The following is an 18,762-nucleotide window of genomic DNA, read 5'->3' as shown; positions in this document are numbered from 1 at the left end:
TTTTATGGCTGAATAGTATTCCATTGTATGACTATACCACATTTTGTTTATCCATTCTTTAGTCCATGGGTGTTATTTCCACTATTTTTTTTTAAGATTTTATTTATTTATGAGAGAGAGACAGAAAGAAGGAGAGGGGTAGGGAGAGGGGGAGCAGGAGAGTGAGAAGCAGACTCCCCACCACACAGGGAGCCAGATTCACGGCTCCATCCCAGGACCCTGGGATCATGACCTGAGCCGACCATGATCAGATGCTTAACTAACTGAGCCACCCAGGTGCCCCTCCGCTATTTCTTTATTATGAATAATGAGGCTATGAACATTCATCAACATGTTTTTGTTTGAATGCCTGTTTTCAATTCTCTTGGTTATATACTTGGGAGTAAAATTGCTCAGTCATATGGTAATGTTATGACCTTTTTGAGGAACTGCCAAACTCTTTTCCAAAGTTACTACACTACTTTATATTCCTCCTGCAATGTATGAGGGTTTTAATTTCTCCACATTCTCACCAATAATTGTTATTGTTTGTCCTTTTGAGTCTAACCGTCTTAGTGGTTGTGGAGTGGTATTTCATTGTAGTTTTGATTTGCATTTTCCTAATGGCTGATAATTTTGAACATTTCTTCAAGCACTTGCTGGCCATTTGTATATCTTCTTTAGAGAAATGTCTATTTGAGTCTTTTGCTGATTTTATTTTATTTTATTATTTTTTAAAGATTTTATTTATTTATTTGACAGAGAAAGAGACAGTGAGAGAGGGAATACAAGCAGGGGAAGTGGGAGAGGGAGAAGCAGGTTTCCCGCTGAGCAGGGAGCCTGATTCGGGGTTCAATCCCAGGACCCTGTGATCATGACCTGAACCGAAGGCAGATGCTTTAACAACTGAGCCACCCAGGCACCCCTCTTTTGCTGATTTTAAAATTGAATTATCATTTTATGATGGAGTTATAAGTGCCTTTTATATATTAGTATATGCCCAAAAGAATTGAAAATAGGTGTTCAAACAAAAACTTATAAGGTATATGATTTGTGAATTTTTCCCCATTCTATGGGTTATCTTGTCACTTTCTTGGCAGTCCTTTGAAACACAGATTTTATGTTGATGAAGTCAAAACATCAGTCACTTCTCACTTGTAATTTTGGTGTCACATCTAAGGTCATAAAGTTTCAGTCTAATGTTTCTACTAAGATTTTTATAATTTTAGCTCTTACATTTACATCTAATGATTAATTCTGAATTAATTTTTATATATGCTGTTTTAACTTCATTTTTTGCATGTTGACATCCATTTGTTCCGGCATCATTTGTTGACAAGATTATTCTTTCCCCATTGCATTATTTTGACTTCTTTATTGAAATTCAGTTGACCTTCAATGTAAGGTTTATTTCTGTACTCTCAATTCTGTTCCATGGATCTGTATGTCTGTCCCTATGCCAGGAACACGTTATCTTGATTTGCATAGATTTACAGCAAGTTTCAAAATCAGGAAGTGTGAGTCCTCCTACTTTCTTCTTGAAGTTCACTGATTCTTGCTTTTAACAGCTCAAATCTGCTGTTGAGACGCTTTAGTGAATTTTTCATTCCAGTGATTGTATTTTTCAACTTCTAAATTTCTTTTGATGCTTTTTAAAATAATCTCCAATATTGATAGTATCTGTTTGATGGCATAATATTCTCACACTTTTTCTTTAGTTTTTAAAACATGGTTTTCTTTAGTTCTTTGGTCATACTTAAAATAGCTGAGTTAAAGTTTTTGTCTAGTAAGTTCAATGTTTAGCTTCCTCAGGGATAGTTGCTATGATTTCTTCTCTTCCTATATATGTGCTATGCTTTCTTGTTTCTTAACATATCTCATAATTTTTTTTCAAAATCAGACATTTTAATTAATATAATGTATTAACTCTAGAAATCAGATTCTTGCCCCTGCCTAATGTTTGTTTTTGTTGTGACTTTAATATTATTGCTGATTGTTTCTTAGTTATTTTACAGAGTTAATTCTGTAAAGTCTTTGTTCTTTGTTGTGTATAATCACTGAAATCTCAGTTCACTTAGCCCCTAACTCATAAGTTGATGAATCAATTGAGATTTCCTCCAACACCTAGAACCAAGCAGTCTCCTAATATTTGCTGAAGGTGTGTGTGTGTTGGGGTATACCTACAACACTTAGCCAGGTAATTGACAACTGTACCTGAGCCTTCACTTGTTGCTTGTGTAGAGCTTCAAGGTCAACCAGAGAGTTTAGGTCTCTGGATGTGTGCATAGTCCTATACATGCTTGTGGCATTTTGAATTCATAGAGCTTTTCAAATCCTCTATGGATATCTCATTCCCCAGCTTTTCCTTTTCAGGTTTTTGATTAGTCTATTTGCCCCAACTCTTATCAACTTCTTCAGGAAGACTGAAATTCAAACAACTACCTCTAAATGATTTCATCAAAATTCCCTGGAGTAAAGGTTTTTTGCATTAAGTGAGCTCTGAATTAGGTGATAGTCTGAAACTGTGGTGTTCTGGGGAACTACGAGTTATATAAAATGATAACACATCTATGAGAATGAGGTTATGAAGAAACTTTAATTCCCTTCTGCCCCTGTGTTGGCTGCCAGGCTGCTGATTTCCACCATGATAGCTAGCTGTTAATTTTCTAGGGTGTCATGGAGGTTGAGAGAGGGGGATAGGAATAGTGCAAGTCAACAAACACCAAAACTCATTGTTTTTATCAAGGTTTCTTGAATAAATTCTCCCTGGATTGCTGCAAGCCTTTAGTTAATTTGCAGAGTTCTAAAAATATTGATTCTAAGAATTTTTGCAAGTTTTCTAATTGTTTTTACATAGGAGAGAATTTTTTGTTAGGTCACCCTGACAGTTATATTTTGTAACTATTTTCTCCCACACTATATCTTTGTCTTTTTAAATCTTAATTATGTCTTTGATGAACAGGTATGATTACCTTTTTTCTCTTTCAAGATACATTTTTATTTACTTAAAATGAATGCTTCATTGCTAATTAAATAGCATTTGATATCAGCATTTTTAAATTTAGTTTTATCTTGTCTAGCATTTTTTGTTTGTTTAAAAATAAACTTTAAAAATGAACTAGTTTTTACTGTTAGTGGGAATGCAAACTGGTGCAGTCACTGTGGAAAACAGTATGGAGGCTCCTCAAAAAGTTAAAAATAGAACTACCCTATGATTCAGTAATCACACTACTGGGCATTTACCCAAATAATACAAAAACACTAATTCAGAGGGATACATGTACCCCTATGTTTATTGCAGCATTATTTACAATAGCCAAGATATGGAAGCAGCCCATTCCATTGATAGATGAATGGATAAATAAGATATTATATATATATATATATATGCATGCACACACACACAGTGGAATATTATTCAGCCATAAAAAAGAATGAAATCTTGCCATCTGCAACAACATGGATAAAACTAAAAAGCATAATGCTAAGCAAAATAAGTCAGTCAGAGAAAGACAAACACTATATGATTTCACTCATATGTGGAATTTAAGAAACAAAACAAATAAGCAAAGAAAAAAGAGAGAGACAAACCAAGAAACAGACTCTTAACTATAGAAAACAAACTGATGGTTACCAGAGAAGAGGGGTGTGGGGGGATGGGTGAAATAGGTGATGGGGATAAAAGAGTACACTTACCATGATGAGCACTGGGTAATATATAGAATTGTTGAATCACTATATTGTACATCCGAAACTAATACAACATTGTATGTTAACTCTACTGGAATTAAAATAAAAAACTTAATAAAAATTTAAAAAATAAAACATAATACAAAATAAACTAGTTTTATCTTCTTTAGCACTTTTTGTTTGTTTAAAATAAAATTTATTGAAGTTTAATTCACATAGAATAAAATGCATCCATTTACAGTGTACATTTAGCTAAGACTTGAAAATATTTCCATCCATGTAAATTCCATCACAGTTAAGATATGGAATACTTTCATTACCACAAGAATTTTCCTCATGACCATTTGTACTTAAACTCCTTTCTCCACCACTAACCTTTGGCATCCACCCATTGTTTCTTGTCCCTATAGTTTTATCTTTTCCATAATGTCATCTTAATGGAATAATTGAGCATGTAGTCTTTTACATCTGGTATCTTTCACTTAGTTTAATGGTTTTGAGATTTGTCCATGTAGTTGTATGTATAAGCATTTCGTTCCTTTTTATTTTTAAGTACTCTTCCATTGTTTGCATGTACATTTTGTTTATCCATTCATTGATCAATGGACATTTGAGTTGTTTCCTGCATTTGGCTATTATAGATAAAGTTGCAATGAACATAAATTCATATGCAATTATTTGTGTGGAGACATGTTTTCTTTTCTCCTCAGTAAATTTCTGGGAGTAGTCTTTGTGTCGTATGGTAAATGTTTTATGAAAACATGCAGTCTTTTTTTTCCGAAGTGTTTGTAACATTTAACATTCCCACCAGCAATATATGAATTCTAGTTACTCTACATAAACACCCACACTTGACATTGTCAGTTTGTATAATTCTTCTTATTCTGATGTTTATGTAATGGTATGTCATTTTTTAAAATTTTGCACTTCCACTATTAGTAATGAGGTTGAGGACTTTTTAATATAATTTCTGGCTATACTGTTTTATAAAATGAAGTCTTCTGCCTAATATTATATTGGGTTGTCTGTCATTTCTTCTTGATTTTTATGAATTCTTTATGCCTTAGGGATATGAATTATTTCCCGTTATGTCTTGCAAATTATCTTTTACCATTCCATGACTTGCTTTTTTAGTCTGTTGTGACATCAATGAACAGATGTCCCTAATTTTAATGTGGTTTGTCACTCACTTCTTTATGGTTAGTCTTTAAGTGTCCTATTTAAGAAAGCTTTTCTTACCCCAAGGGGATCAAGATATTTTAAAGATTTATTTATTTATTTATTTATTTATTTATTTATTTATTTGAGACAGAGAGAATGAGAGAGACAGAGAGCACATGAGAGGGGGGAGGGTCAGAGGGAGAAGCAGGCTCCCTGCCGAGCAGGGAGCCCGATGCGGGACTCGATCCCAGGACTCCAGGATCATGACTTGAGCCGAAGGCAGTCGCTTAACCAACTGAGCCACCCAGGCGCCCAGGATCAAGATATTTTAAATGTTATTCCTTCTATAAGCTTTCTTTTTTTAAATGTTTATATTTAGACCTACAGTCTACCTAGAATTGATTTGTGTGTCTAGTGAAGCCATTTTTTTCTCTTTCTCATGTGCATATTCAATTTATCTAATGCCATTTATTGAAAAAGTATTTTCCTTACTTTTTTTCAGTAGCATCATTGTTGTAATTTAAGTGATTGAATAATTGTGAATCTATTTTGGACTCTTCTATTCCATTGGTCTATTTTGCTATCCTTGTGTAATACCACACTACCTTATTTACTGTAGTTTTTTTTTTTTTTTTTAAGATTTTTATTTATTTGACAGAGAGAGACACAGCGAGAGAGGGAACACAAGCAGGGGGAGTGGGAGAGGGAGAAGCAGGCTTCCCGCTGAGCAGGGAGCCCGATGTGGGGCTCGATCCCAGGACCCTGGGATCATGACCTGAGCTGAAGGCAGACGCTTAACGACTGAGCCACCCAGGCGCCCCTTTTTACTGTAGTTTTATGAGTTTTGATATCTGGTTGTATAAGTCCTCTGGCTTTGTTCTAGTTCTTCCACAAAATTATCTGGATATTCTTGGTCTTGCATTTCCATAAATATTTTGCTAAGAATTTGCCAATTTCTACAAAAAACGTTCTGGGATGTTTATTGAGATTGTGCTGAATATCTATATTACCTTGGGGGAGAAGTGTAATCATTACAATACTGTGTCTTCTAATTCATTAACATAGTATGAGAGTCCATTTATTTAGGTTTTTTTTTCATTTATTTCCAAAATGTTTTATAGTTTTCTGTATAGAATTCTTTCTTATTGTTCATTAGACTTATTAATAGGAATGTGTTAACATTTAATGACATTATATATATGTCATATATTATATACATATATATCTTCATCTTTTGTTTGTTGCTGGTATATAAAAATGCATTTTAAAAATATTGATTTTGTATACAGCTGTGGTATAAGGCCTAAAATTAAGGCCAAATATTATGTGCTACCTTGACTTCTGGTAAAACTGGAAGGACCCCTAATGCACTAACTGCCAAGTTCTCTTCCCCATTCTGCCTCTGTAGATAAGGTCCTCTAGTAGCTAAAATATCCTCCTCATCAAGGGGGCCAGGCATAGTTTCTGCTTATCCTGAAGGAATGAGTTTCAGTTCCCTGATAGCCCACAGAATTATTCAAATAAGCCAAATACATTCTCCCCCAGAAACCAGGGTCACTCCATCCTCTTGCTATAAGGCCTCCTACAGATCTTGGTTGTTCACTCTGTTCCTGTGTGGTGTGTAGTTCCCTCCTCCTGTGGGCTATGAATATATATGACTAATAAACTCTATTGATCTCTTCTGTGCAGTGTTTTCATGTGTTTGCCAGCTCCATAATCCTAGAACAGGAATCCCTCCTTATCAACACAGTTAATAGGAGACAATTAAAACACCTGTATTTTTGCTAAACTCACTTAACTTTATTTGAATATTCTTTGAATTTTCTGAAAACATAATCATGTGTTTGGAAGTAATGTCAGTTTTATTTCTCCCTTTTAAATTCTTGTATCTGTTATTTACTTTTCTTGCCTTATTGAACTAGCTAAGACTTCCAGTACGATGTTGACTATAAGTAGAGATGGTAGACATTTTTGGTCTTTCCCAACCTCAGAAGGAAAGTTTCAAAATTTTGTCCCTAAGTTTTTTGTTTGTGATAGTATTTTTTTGTAGATACCATTTATCAGATTAAGTGTATTCCCTTTTATTTTTAATTTTTTAAAAAAGATTTTATTTATTTATTTGAGAGAGAGAATGAGAGTGAGAGAGCACATGAGAGGGGGGAGGGTCAGAGGGAGAAGCAGACTCCCTGCTGAGCAGGGAGCCCGACGTGGGACTCGATCCCTGGACTCCAGGATCATGACCTGAGCCGAAGGCAGTCGCTCAACCAACTGAGCCACCCAGGCGCCCTCTATTTCTAATTTTCTGATAGTTTTCACCATAAAAGTTAATCAAATCTTCTTAGGTAGTTTTTCTGCTTCTATTGAGATAATTTTTTTCTCCTTTGTTCTACTAATGTAATGAATTACATTAATTGATTTCTCATATATTAAACCAACCTTGTATTACTGGATTAAACTTAACTTGATTATTTATTTATTTTTCTTTTCTTTTTTTAAAAGATTTTATTTATTTATTTGACAGAGAGAGAGATAGTGTGAGCAGGAACACAAGCAGGGGGAGTGGGAGGGAGAAGCAGGCTTCCTGCAGAATAGGGAGCCCGATATGGGGCTCGATCCCAGGAGCCTGGGGTCATGACCTGAGCCGAAGGCAGATGCTTAACCGACTGAGCCACCCAGGTGTCCTTTATTTATTTTTCTAATTTAGAATTTTTGCTACCGTGTTAATGAGTGAGTTAAACTTTTTTATTATGAAATATAACTTTTTATATCTAATGATGACTTAACTTAAAATCTACTTTTTGTTATATAAATTTAGTTATGGCAGCATTATTTTGATTAGTGTCTGCCTGCTATGTTGTATTCCACCTTTTTACTTTTATCTTTACATTTAAAATGATTTTTCAAAAAACAACATGTAGTTGTCGGAAATAATTATCTTTTAATTGTAGCATTTAATCCATTTTTGTGGGATGTATTTATTAATGTATTTTACCTTAAATTTAATACCTTGCTGTTCACTTTCTTTTTGTGCTACAATTGTATGTCCTCCTTTCTTTCTTGCCTTCTTCTGTATTATTTTATACTTAAATATTCTTATTTTTTAGTCCTCCACATTTCCGTCTTTAATATGACATTTTGCACTATGCACATTAATGAAAATTTGAAACAAACAGAAAGAACTTCAGTCAAACTCCCCTCCCTCCTCCAGCTTTATTGGATAGTTTAAAATTACATTTCTAGGGCGCCTGGGTGGCTCAGTTGGTTAAGCGACTGCCTTCGGCTCAGGTCATGATCCTGGAGTCCCTGGATCAAGTCCCGCATCGGGCTCCTTGCTTGGCAGGGAGTCTGCTTCTCCCTCTGACCCTCCCCCCTCTCATGTGCTCTCTCTCAAATAAATGAATGGAATCTTAAAAAAAAAAAAATTACATTTCTATTTTCTAGGACTTCAGTTGCTTTTCCCATCTGACTTAAAAATTGATTACAGCAAATGAATCAGTTGTCTAAGTGATAGAAGTACACAAAAATAACATCTTGATTTCTGTAAAATGCATTTCTCTGCAATTCCTGAATAACTCCAAATTATGCTATCTCTGAGCATAGATGTTTACTCTGGGTTTTAGAGTCGTTGAAAAAATTTGTTCTAAACCTTTGCCATCACCTTATGTATATCTAACATCAAAGCTGTGATGAAGTTTTTCCTGTTTAGGCCTTTATCCCGATTTCTCTTGCACAGCCATTAACACACATTTGTCTTTTATTTTGTTTATTCCCACTTAACTCTATGTTCTATGTAGGGCCTAATACAGATGTTACTTGATGTTATTTAATAGCTACTGAGGTCAGACAACCCAAAGCCATCATTATGCTAAAATTAAAGTTATTTATGAAAACTCATAGATACTCCCAGAATTGGTTTTACCTCCTACATGAGAACATATCCAAGAAAACCAGAACAGGCTTACTGGTTTGACTCAACTCTTCTTATTCATCAATCCCTATTCACCAGTGGCATGGAAGGGGGTTCTTTAACAAAGCTTTATATATAACACTTCTACCAAACTCGACATAAACTTTACTTTTTAGTAAATGGAGAAAGTTGATTTTTTTCCCCCACCCCTCCTCCTTTTACATGGCAAGTGAAACTCACTGGCCTGGGAGTAGCCTCTATCTGCCAACCTTTGGCCAGTGAAGAGGATTCAGAGAAAATAATACAACCATCAATCAGAAAAATGAGGGGCAACAAAGGAAAATAATCAAACTATGGCCTCAGTTGTGCATTCCCGTGCAGGGTGCCCTGTCTTGCGGCAGTTGATGGCTATGTGACCAGTTTCACCACACCCATAGCATTTTGCTCTGGTGCAGTCTTTCTGAATGTGTTCAAATTCTCCACAAGAAGAGCATTCTGCTCATCCACATGGTCACAGTCACGAGTCACATGACCTGGTTTGCCACAGCTGTAGCAGCATTGATCTTGCTCTCTCTTGGGCTCCTGGCAGTCCTTGGCCCTGTGGCCACCTCTACCACACTTATAGCAGGCATCGTCCTGAAGATCACAATCCTTGGCAAGATGACCAGACTCACCACAACAATAATAGATGTCTGGAAGAGGTGAGGAAAAACTGGAAACTTCTATCTGAGGTAAAATCACCTCTGCCACAGCTTCTCATTCCATGACCAGGGCACTCCAATGGCTAGATGATCCACATTTGAAGCACTTATTGGTGCTCAAGGCTGCAGTAAGACCTTTGGCGTCTGGGTGGGCTTGCAGTGGCAGAGACTCTGACACAGGCCAGTGGAAGGAGGCTTCCAAGGTAGTGGCTGTTTATTTTTAGGGTCCTTGCCTGTGCCACACGTGGGTCTGCACTTATACTTAAATATTCTTGTAATAGTCATGGTAGCTACATAAATATCTCAATGTGTATTCCTGATATCAACGTACTATAAATTAGTACTTTTACCTCTTCCTGGACAATTTAATAACATAAAATTTTTGAACTCCATTTACCCTCTGTTTATCTTATATATTATCTTTGTTATGAATATTAATTTTGCATTTTTAAACTACTCAATACAGTATTATTAGTAATAACCAGTACTAATTTTTGTGTGGTCACATATTTACCCTTTTGCCACTCTTTATTTTTTCCCCATCTTCAAATTTGTTCTCATTTCTTCTCTGTCTGAATATCATTCTTTAGTAATTCTTCAACTGTGAATTTGCTGTTGGCAAATTTTCTCAGGTTTTATTTTTTTGGTCTAAAAATGTCTTTCCTTTTTAATGGGTATTTTTATTATGTAGAGATCTATAGTCTGGTCAGTTTATTTTTTACTAACTTGAAATTATGCCCATGTTTTCTGGCTTCCATTATTTAGCGAAATAAGTCAATCAGAGAAAGACATGTATCATATGACCTCACTGATATGAGGAATTCTTAAACTCAGGAAACAAACTGAGGGCTCCTGGAGTGGTGGGGTGTGGGAAGGATGGGGTGGCTGGGTGATAGACATTGGGGAGGGTATGTGCTATGGTGAGCGTGGTGAATTGTGCAAGACTGTTGAATCACAGATCTGTACCTCTGAAACAAATAATACATTATATGTTAAAAAAAAAAAGAAGAAGATAGCAGGAGGGCAAGAATGAAGGGGGGGAATCGGAGGGGGAGATGAACCATGAGAGACGGTGGACTCTGAAAAACAAACTGAGGGTTCTAGAGGGGAGGGGGGTGGGAGGATGGGTTACCCTGGTGATGGGTATTAAAGAGGGCACGTACTGCATGGAGCACTGGGTGTTATACACAAACAATGAATCATGGAACACTACATCTAAAACTAATGATGTAATGTATGGTGATTAACATAACATAATAAAAAAAATCACTTGTCATATCGCAATACATGCCTATCTCAAGAAGCAAGAAAAATCTCAAACAAACAACTTAACCTTACACCTAAAGGAGCTAGTAAAAGAACAACAAATGAAGCTTAAAGCCAGCAGAAGAAAGGAGATAGTAAAGATTAGAACAGAAATAAATGATATAGAAACTAAAAAAACATAGAATAGGTTAATGAAAGCAGGAGCTCATTCTTTGGAAAAAATAATAAAATTGATAAACCTCTAGCCAGCCTAATCAAAAAGAAAACAGAAAAGACTCAAATAAATAAAATCACAAATGAGAGAGGAGAAATAACAACAGAAATACAATTATAAGAGAATATTATGAAAAAACTATATGCTAACAAATTGGACAATCTGGAAGAAATGGATAAATTCCTAGAAACATATAAACAACCAAAACTGAAAAAGAAGAAATAGAAAACTGGAACAGACTGATAACCAGCAAAGAAATTGAATCAGTAATCAAAAAACCCACAACAAACAAAAGTCCAGGGCCAGATGGCTTCACAGGCTAATTCTACCAAACATTTACAGAAGAGTTAACATCTGTTATTCTCAAATTATTAAAAAAAATAGAAAAGGAAGGAAAACTTCCAAATTCATTCTATGAGGTCAGCATAACCTTGATACCAAAACCAGATAAAGCTCCACTGAGAAAGAATTACAGGCCAATATCCCTGATGAACATAGAGGCAAAAATTCTCAATAAAAAACAAGCAAATTAAATCCAATGATACATTTAAAAAAAAATCATTCATCATGATCAAGTGGGCTTTATTCCTGGGTTGCAAGTGTGGTTCAATATTTGCAAATCAATTAATGTGATACAGTACAATAATAAAAGAAAGGATAAGAACTATGTGATCATTTCAATAGATGTGGAAAAAGCATTCAACAAAGTACAACATCTATTCATGATGAAAACCCTCAACAAAGTAAGTTTAGAGGGACCATACCTCAACTTGATAAAGTCCATATATGAAAAACTCACAACTAATATCATCCTCAATGGGGAAAAACTGAGAGATTTTCCTCTACAGTCAGGAACAAGACAGGGATGTCCATTCTCACCACTTCTATTTAACATAGTACTGGAAGTCCTAGCCACAACAATCAGAGAACAAAAAGAAATAAAATGCATCCAAATTAGCAAAGAAGAGGTAAAACTTTCACTATTTGCAGATGACACTGATACTGTATATAAAAAATGTGAGAGACTCCACCAAAAACTGCTAAAACTGATATATGAGTTCAGTAAGGTTGCAGGATACAAAATCAATGTACAGAAATTTGTTGCATTTCTTTACACCAATAATGAAGCAGCAGAAGGAGAAATTAAGGAATCAATCCTATGTACAATTGCACCAAAAAATAAAGATAACTAGGAATAAACCTAACCAAAGAGGTGAAAGACCTGTATTCTGAAAACTATAAAATACTGATAAGTTGAAAATGACACAAAGAAATGGAAAAACATTCTATGCCTATTGATTGGAAGAACAAATATTAACCTGTCTATACTACAAAGCAACCTACACATTTAATGCAATCCCTATCAAAACACCCACAACACTTTTCACAGAGCTAGAACAAACAATCCTAAAATTTGCATGCAACCACAAAAGACCCTGAATAGCCAAAGCAACCTTGAAAAAGAAAAAGCTGGAGGCATCACAATTCTGGACTTCAAGTTATATTACAAAGCTATAGTGATCAAAACAGTATGGTACTGGCACAAAAAATAGACACAGAGATCAGTGGAACAGAATAGGAAACCCAAAGATGAACCTACAACTATATGATCAATAAATCTTTGACAAAGCAGGAAAGAATATCCAGTGTAAAAAAGACAGTCTCTTCAACAAATGATGTTGGGAAATCTAGACAGCAACATGCAAAAGAAAAAACTGGACCACTTTCTTATACCATACACAAAAATAAACTCAAAATGGGTGAAATACCATTTTGGTATTTGGGAGACCCGAAACCATCAGAATCCTAGAGGAGAACACAGGCAGTAACCTATGTGGCATTGGCCATAGCAATTTCTTTCTAGATATGCCTCCTGAGGCAGGGGAAACAAAAGCAAAAATAAACTATTGGGACCTCATCAAAATGAAAAGCTTCTGCACAGCAAAGGAAACAATCAACAAAACTAAAAGTCAACCTTCAGAATGGGAGAAGATATTTGCAAATCACATATCTGATAAAGGGTTAGTATCCAAAATCTATAAAGAATTTTTACAACTCAACACCCCAAAAACAAATAATCCAGTTAAAAATGGGCAGAAGGCATGAGTAGACATTTTTCCAAAGAAGATATCCAGATGGCCAGCAGACACATGAAAAGATGCTCGACATCACTGATCATCAGGGAAATGTAAATCAAACTACAATGAGATATCACCTCACACCTGTCAGAATGGCCAAAATCAACAACACAACAAACAACAGGTGTTGGTGAAGCTATGGAGAAAGGGGAACACTCTTGCACTGTTGGTGGGAATACAAACAGGTGCAGCCACTATGGAAAACAATATGGAGGTTCTTCAAAAAGTTAAAAATAGAACTACCTTATGATCCAGCAATTGCATAGGTAGTTACCCAAAGAATGCAAAAATACTAATTCAAGGGATCCATTCACCCTAATGTTTATAGCACTTTATCTACAATAGCCAAATTATAGAAGCGATCCAAATGTCCATGGACTGATGAATGGATAAAGAAGATGTAGTATAATACATACAATGGAATATTAATTTACCATTAAAAAGAATGAAATCTTTCCATTTGCAATGACATGGATGGAGCTAGAAGTATTATGCTAAGCAGAGTAAGTCAGAGCAAGAGAAATACTTCATGGTTTCACTCATATGTGGAATTTGAGAAATTAAAACAAATGAGCAAAGAAAAAGAGAGAGAGAGAGAGACAAATGAAGAAACAGACTCTGAACTATAGAGCACAAACTGACAGTTACCAGAGGGGAGGTCGGTGGGGGGATGGGTGAAATAGGTGATAGGGATTAAGGAGGGCACTTGCGATGAACACAAGGTGTTGGTTGTATGTAAGTGCTGATTCACTATATTGTACACCTGAAACTAATATTACATTGCATGTTAACTGGAATTTAAATGAAAAGTTTAAAAGAAATCAGGAATCACTCCTATTTGCTGCTTTGTAGAAGAAGAAAATAAAATTTTAAAAATCTGGCTGCTTTTAACTTTTTCTTCATTTTTGGTTTTTAGAAGTTTTACTGTAATGTGCATAGGAGTGGTATGGTTATTATGTATCCTGCCCAAAGTTTGTAGGTCTTCTTGAATCTGTAGCTTGATGTGTTTATTCAGTTTGGGGAAATTATCTTCCATTATCTCTACCAATATTTTGCTTTTTTCATTCTTTCTCTTCTCCCCTTTGGAGACTCAAATTACATTTATGTGATGTTTTCACTACATTCTCAATGGCCACTTAGGATACAAAATTGCCTGATGATAAAGTTCTCCGAACTACATGAAATTAAAGAATGACACAGTCAGATTCTAATATTGAAAATATCACTCCAGTAGTTCATGTAGAAGATGGACATGAAGCACAGACTGGAGGCAGGGAGTTGAGTTATAAAACTATAACTATAATCAATTTTGACCATTTGTAATGTGTTTCTTTCACTGGCTTCCCTTTCTCCTCCCATTTTCTAAATTTGGGTATTCCTCAAAGTTCTGTTTTTGTCTTTCTTATCTTCTTTTCTTTTTATACACTTAGAGTCAAGAACCCGTGCTGCATTTGAAACTGCAAACCAGGGCCCTTAAAAACAAATTTTCTTCTGCCTCATTTTAGTTCTGTTCTCTGACTTACAGTTTCTGTTAATGGTATGATCATACATCAGCCAGTGGGCTCATATCTCTCATCTCTGGCTCTTTCCTCTCTTGATTCCAACATTTCACAAGTGACAAAACTCCTAGCATTTTTATCCAATTTATCTTCCCTATCCTTTCCATTGCCAAAATTCAATATCAACTCTCATCTCCTGGACTACTATAAATTTTTAACTGGTCTCTCTGTACAGTCTCTTTCCATTCTATCCACCTAATAAAAAGTTTCCAGGTTATTTTCCTAAAGACTCATCATATGTTGGTATATGTATATGTGTATATAATGGAATATTACTCAGCCATTAAAAAGAATGAAACCTTGCTATTTGCAACCACGTGGATGGAACTAAAAGGTATTATGCTAAGTGAAATAAGTCAGTCAGAGAAAGACAAATATCAGATGATTTCACTCATGTGGAATTTAAGAAACAAAACAAATGAGTAAAGGAAGAAAGAAAAAAGAGAGAGACAAAGTAAGAAACAGACTCCTAACTATAGAAAACAAACTGATGGTTACCAGATGAACATAGAGGAAGGAAGGAAAAAATAGGGAGACAAACCAAAAGAGACTTTTAACGATAAGAAACAAACGGAGGGTTGCTGGAAGGGAGGTGGGTAGGGGGATAGGGTAACTGGCTGATGGGCAATAAGGAGGGCACTTGATGTAATGAGCATTGTGTATTACATGCAACTGATGAATCACTAAATTCTACCTCTGAAACAAACAATACACTATATGTTAATTAAATTGAATTTAAATTAAAAAATTTAAAAGACTCATCATATGTTATTTGCCTGCTCAAAACATTCAGTGAGTTCCTTTTGTCTACTGAGTAAAGTACAATTCCTTAGCCAAGCATTCAAATCCCCCACAAAAGTTCCCTACCCAATCTCCATATTTATCTACCATCATAGTTCAACAGAGACCTTTTGCTTCAATCACATTGGACTAATTGTCATTCTCTATACATGTTCCAAACATTCCTTCCTTAGAATCTTTGTTTGGTGTTTTTTACCTTTCACCACAAAAGCATGTGACAGTGAATAAAAACTATCTTTAAGGACATGAAAGATATTTTGCACTCAAGCCAGATCACAACATGTATTATTTTACTTTTATCCATCAAATTGTTTACCTTTAAAATTAGGTCAAAATTTATAGAGACACTCCTTGGAAACATAAGTCACTTAATAATGACTTGAAATTTGGCAGAAAAAAGTAACAAAGAGGAGGGGCAGTTATGCATGTACATTTTAACTGGATGGAAATAGAATGAAAAGACCTGAAGTTCATTTATTATCATAGTGTACAATTTTGTAAAGCCTTTACTAAGGAGGCGTTAGACTTATTTCACTAACAGACTTAATTGATTCATTTTTATATGGTAATTTCTAGTATTAGTAACTTTTTACCTCATATTTTAAGTCCATAGGCTTTCTTCCCAAGTAGAAATGATAAGGGCATGGATGTTAAAAACATATATTGAGTGGGTAATAATAACTTTTATACATGGTGCTTAGTGTTTGCCAGGGACTAGTCTAACAGTATTACTTGTATTACCTCATTTAAACCTCACAAGTACCCTAAGAAGCAAATAATAATTATCATTTTTATTTTACCAAAGAGCAAACTGAGGCATACAGAGATTAAGTAATTTGCTCAGAGTCATGCACATAGCTATTATGTAAATGTGAGCCTAAGAAATCTGGCTCCAGAATTCATGTTCTTGTCTATTATACCATACTGTGTAAACTTCATTTTCCTAATATATTCAGTCTATGGAGAGAGTAACATTCTATGGTAAGGAAGGTAAGATCTCCCTTAAGAATTTAATAAACATTCAGATTCTACTGAATCTGTCTACTATGGGATTATTCTATTTGCCCTTCATGATCTATAGGCCTCCTCCCTCCTTTAGCTCTCAATAGTAACCAACTGTCTCATGCCAAGCTGATGACCAATATTCATCTTTACCACATCATCTCTGCATCTATTGTCTCTAATCTCTGCAACCTTATAAGTAAAGCCCATCTACTACTAATTTCTGAGAAGACTGGACTTCTGTTTTTTTTTTTTTTTTAAGATTTTATTTACTTAAGACAGAGAGAGAGAAAGAGAGAGCATGAGCTGGGTGGAGGGGGCAGAAGCAGTCTCCCTGCTGAGCAGGGAGCCCAATGTAGGACTCCAACATGAACCAAAGGCAGATACTTAACCAACTGAGCCACCCAGGCATCTCCATGGACTTCTGGTTTTACACTTTCATGCACTTTTAGCATATATTTCTCCTCCATTTTGATTATGTATCCTCTGCTCAGAAAAGCAAAACCCCAGTGCTTCCCAATTTCCCTCCATAGTACCCTAGTTAATAGGTGTTATAATAGTTAATAGATATTATATGAAATAAAAGGATTTTTCTGGGAAAATAAGTTTGGGAAATATTGGCTTGAAATCTTGAATCTGCCCCTTACTAATTGAGTTAACTTGCTAAAATGATTTCATCTATCTGCACCTATTTTTGTCCTTCAATAAAATAAAACTAAATGTATTATCTGCCTCACTGATTTGTTGCAAGTATTATACAAGGTAATGCATGTAAATCACTTTGTACTGTCCTTTACTCATAATTTGTATTCAACACATGTCAGCCGCTATTATTAAATTATGACTATTACTGTTATAAGCCAGGACAGAGCTACTAAGTTTGAATTGTGTCCAAGTCTGCAATCTCCTGGTAGAGTGTTGTAGTTCAGGTTTACACGCAGTGGATCCCAAATTCTGCTTTGTGGATGGCTGATTCAGAATCTCTGCAAATACTTTTTAAAAATACAAATACCCATGTTCTGTTCCTGGAAATAATGATTTAGTACATTTTGTAAATTATTTTTTTATAAAATTCCATATTCAATAGAACCAACTTACAGTAAGGTTTGGGAACCACTAATTTAGAAAATAATATTCATCTTCCCTAGCACAGCATTCAAGGCTCTGCATGACCTAGCTCTATCCTGCGTTTACATTCTCAGCTTCTGCTGTAGTAGTAGGGAATACTTTTGAAATTAAAGTTTTGGAACCCCACATAATATTTAGAAAAGAAGAGTTGTAACTGACGGGCAAAAATCTTCCAGCCACTACAAAGGTTGCCCATGTTCTACAGCAGAGGTTTCAAATCTGGATATATGAAGAATCACTTGGGGTACTTGTTAAATATACATATCCCTGGGCTACACTCTGAGAATTTCTGGTGGAGCAAATCTGAGATGGGACTTGTGGAAATATACATTTTTTAAAAGACCTCTAGGTGATTCCAATGAGGAGCCGGTCTTGGAAACTACGGTGTATTTTTCTCTTGGTCTATATTTATTGAGAGCGGAGACCAGATATTTTTTACTCTTTCTTTTGTCCAAAAATCAATAGCCCAATGCTCACCCAAAGTAGGTGCTCATTTATTGATCTAAGTAAGGGCGAAGATTGGCTGGGTGAGAATGGGAGATAAGTTTTTGCTGTGCCACTACAATGACTTAATTTGTATCAGGCATATTCTCCTCTGGAATGAAGAAGAAGAAACAAGGCAATGAACTATTCTATTGTGACTTCCTTGATACCACTTTTAAGGTCACTAGAGATGTAGACCTTTTGCTCTCTGATGGAAAGTCCAAATGTAGCCTATTTAGCCTAGCAGTATCCAATTGAAATTGATTTGATTTTTTCTATTTGTTGTCTCCTATCTATGAAAACAAGGCAAATAGACTATTTCAATCCAAAGTTACATAGCATTTTGATTAACAGCTCAGGCTCTGGATTCATACTTCTTGTAGTCAAATACTTTCTTCACATTTTGCCAGCTGTATAACCTCAGGAATGTCACTTAAACTTTTTGTGTCTCAGTTTTCTCAACTATAATATGGGGATAATTAGTACTTATTTCATATGATTGTGAGAATTTAATGAGATAATAAATATAACAAACAATTCTTGACATACAGATGTACTAAGTATTTCCTTATTTGTATATTTCCCTGTAACTAATGAAGAAGTTTGTACATACACATACCAGAATTTCCATAGAATTCTAATCCATTTCCCTAAAGTGCATGCTTTTGTGAATTAAGCAACCTCTCACGTGGAAGTGGTATTGTCCAAATAGTGACAAAGGGCAAGATTTAAC

Source organism: Mirounga leonina, unplaced genomic scaffold (genome assembly GCF_011800145.1).
Source record: "Mirounga leonina isolate KUSES-001 unplaced genomic scaffold, KU_Mleo_1.0 Mir_101664, whole genome shotgun sequence".
Taxonomy (NCBI): domain Eukaryota; kingdom Metazoa; phylum Chordata; class Mammalia; order Carnivora; family Phocidae; genus Mirounga; species Mirounga leonina.
The sequence above is the reverse complement of the archived record's forward strand: the minus strand, read 5'-3'. Positions refer to the sequence as shown.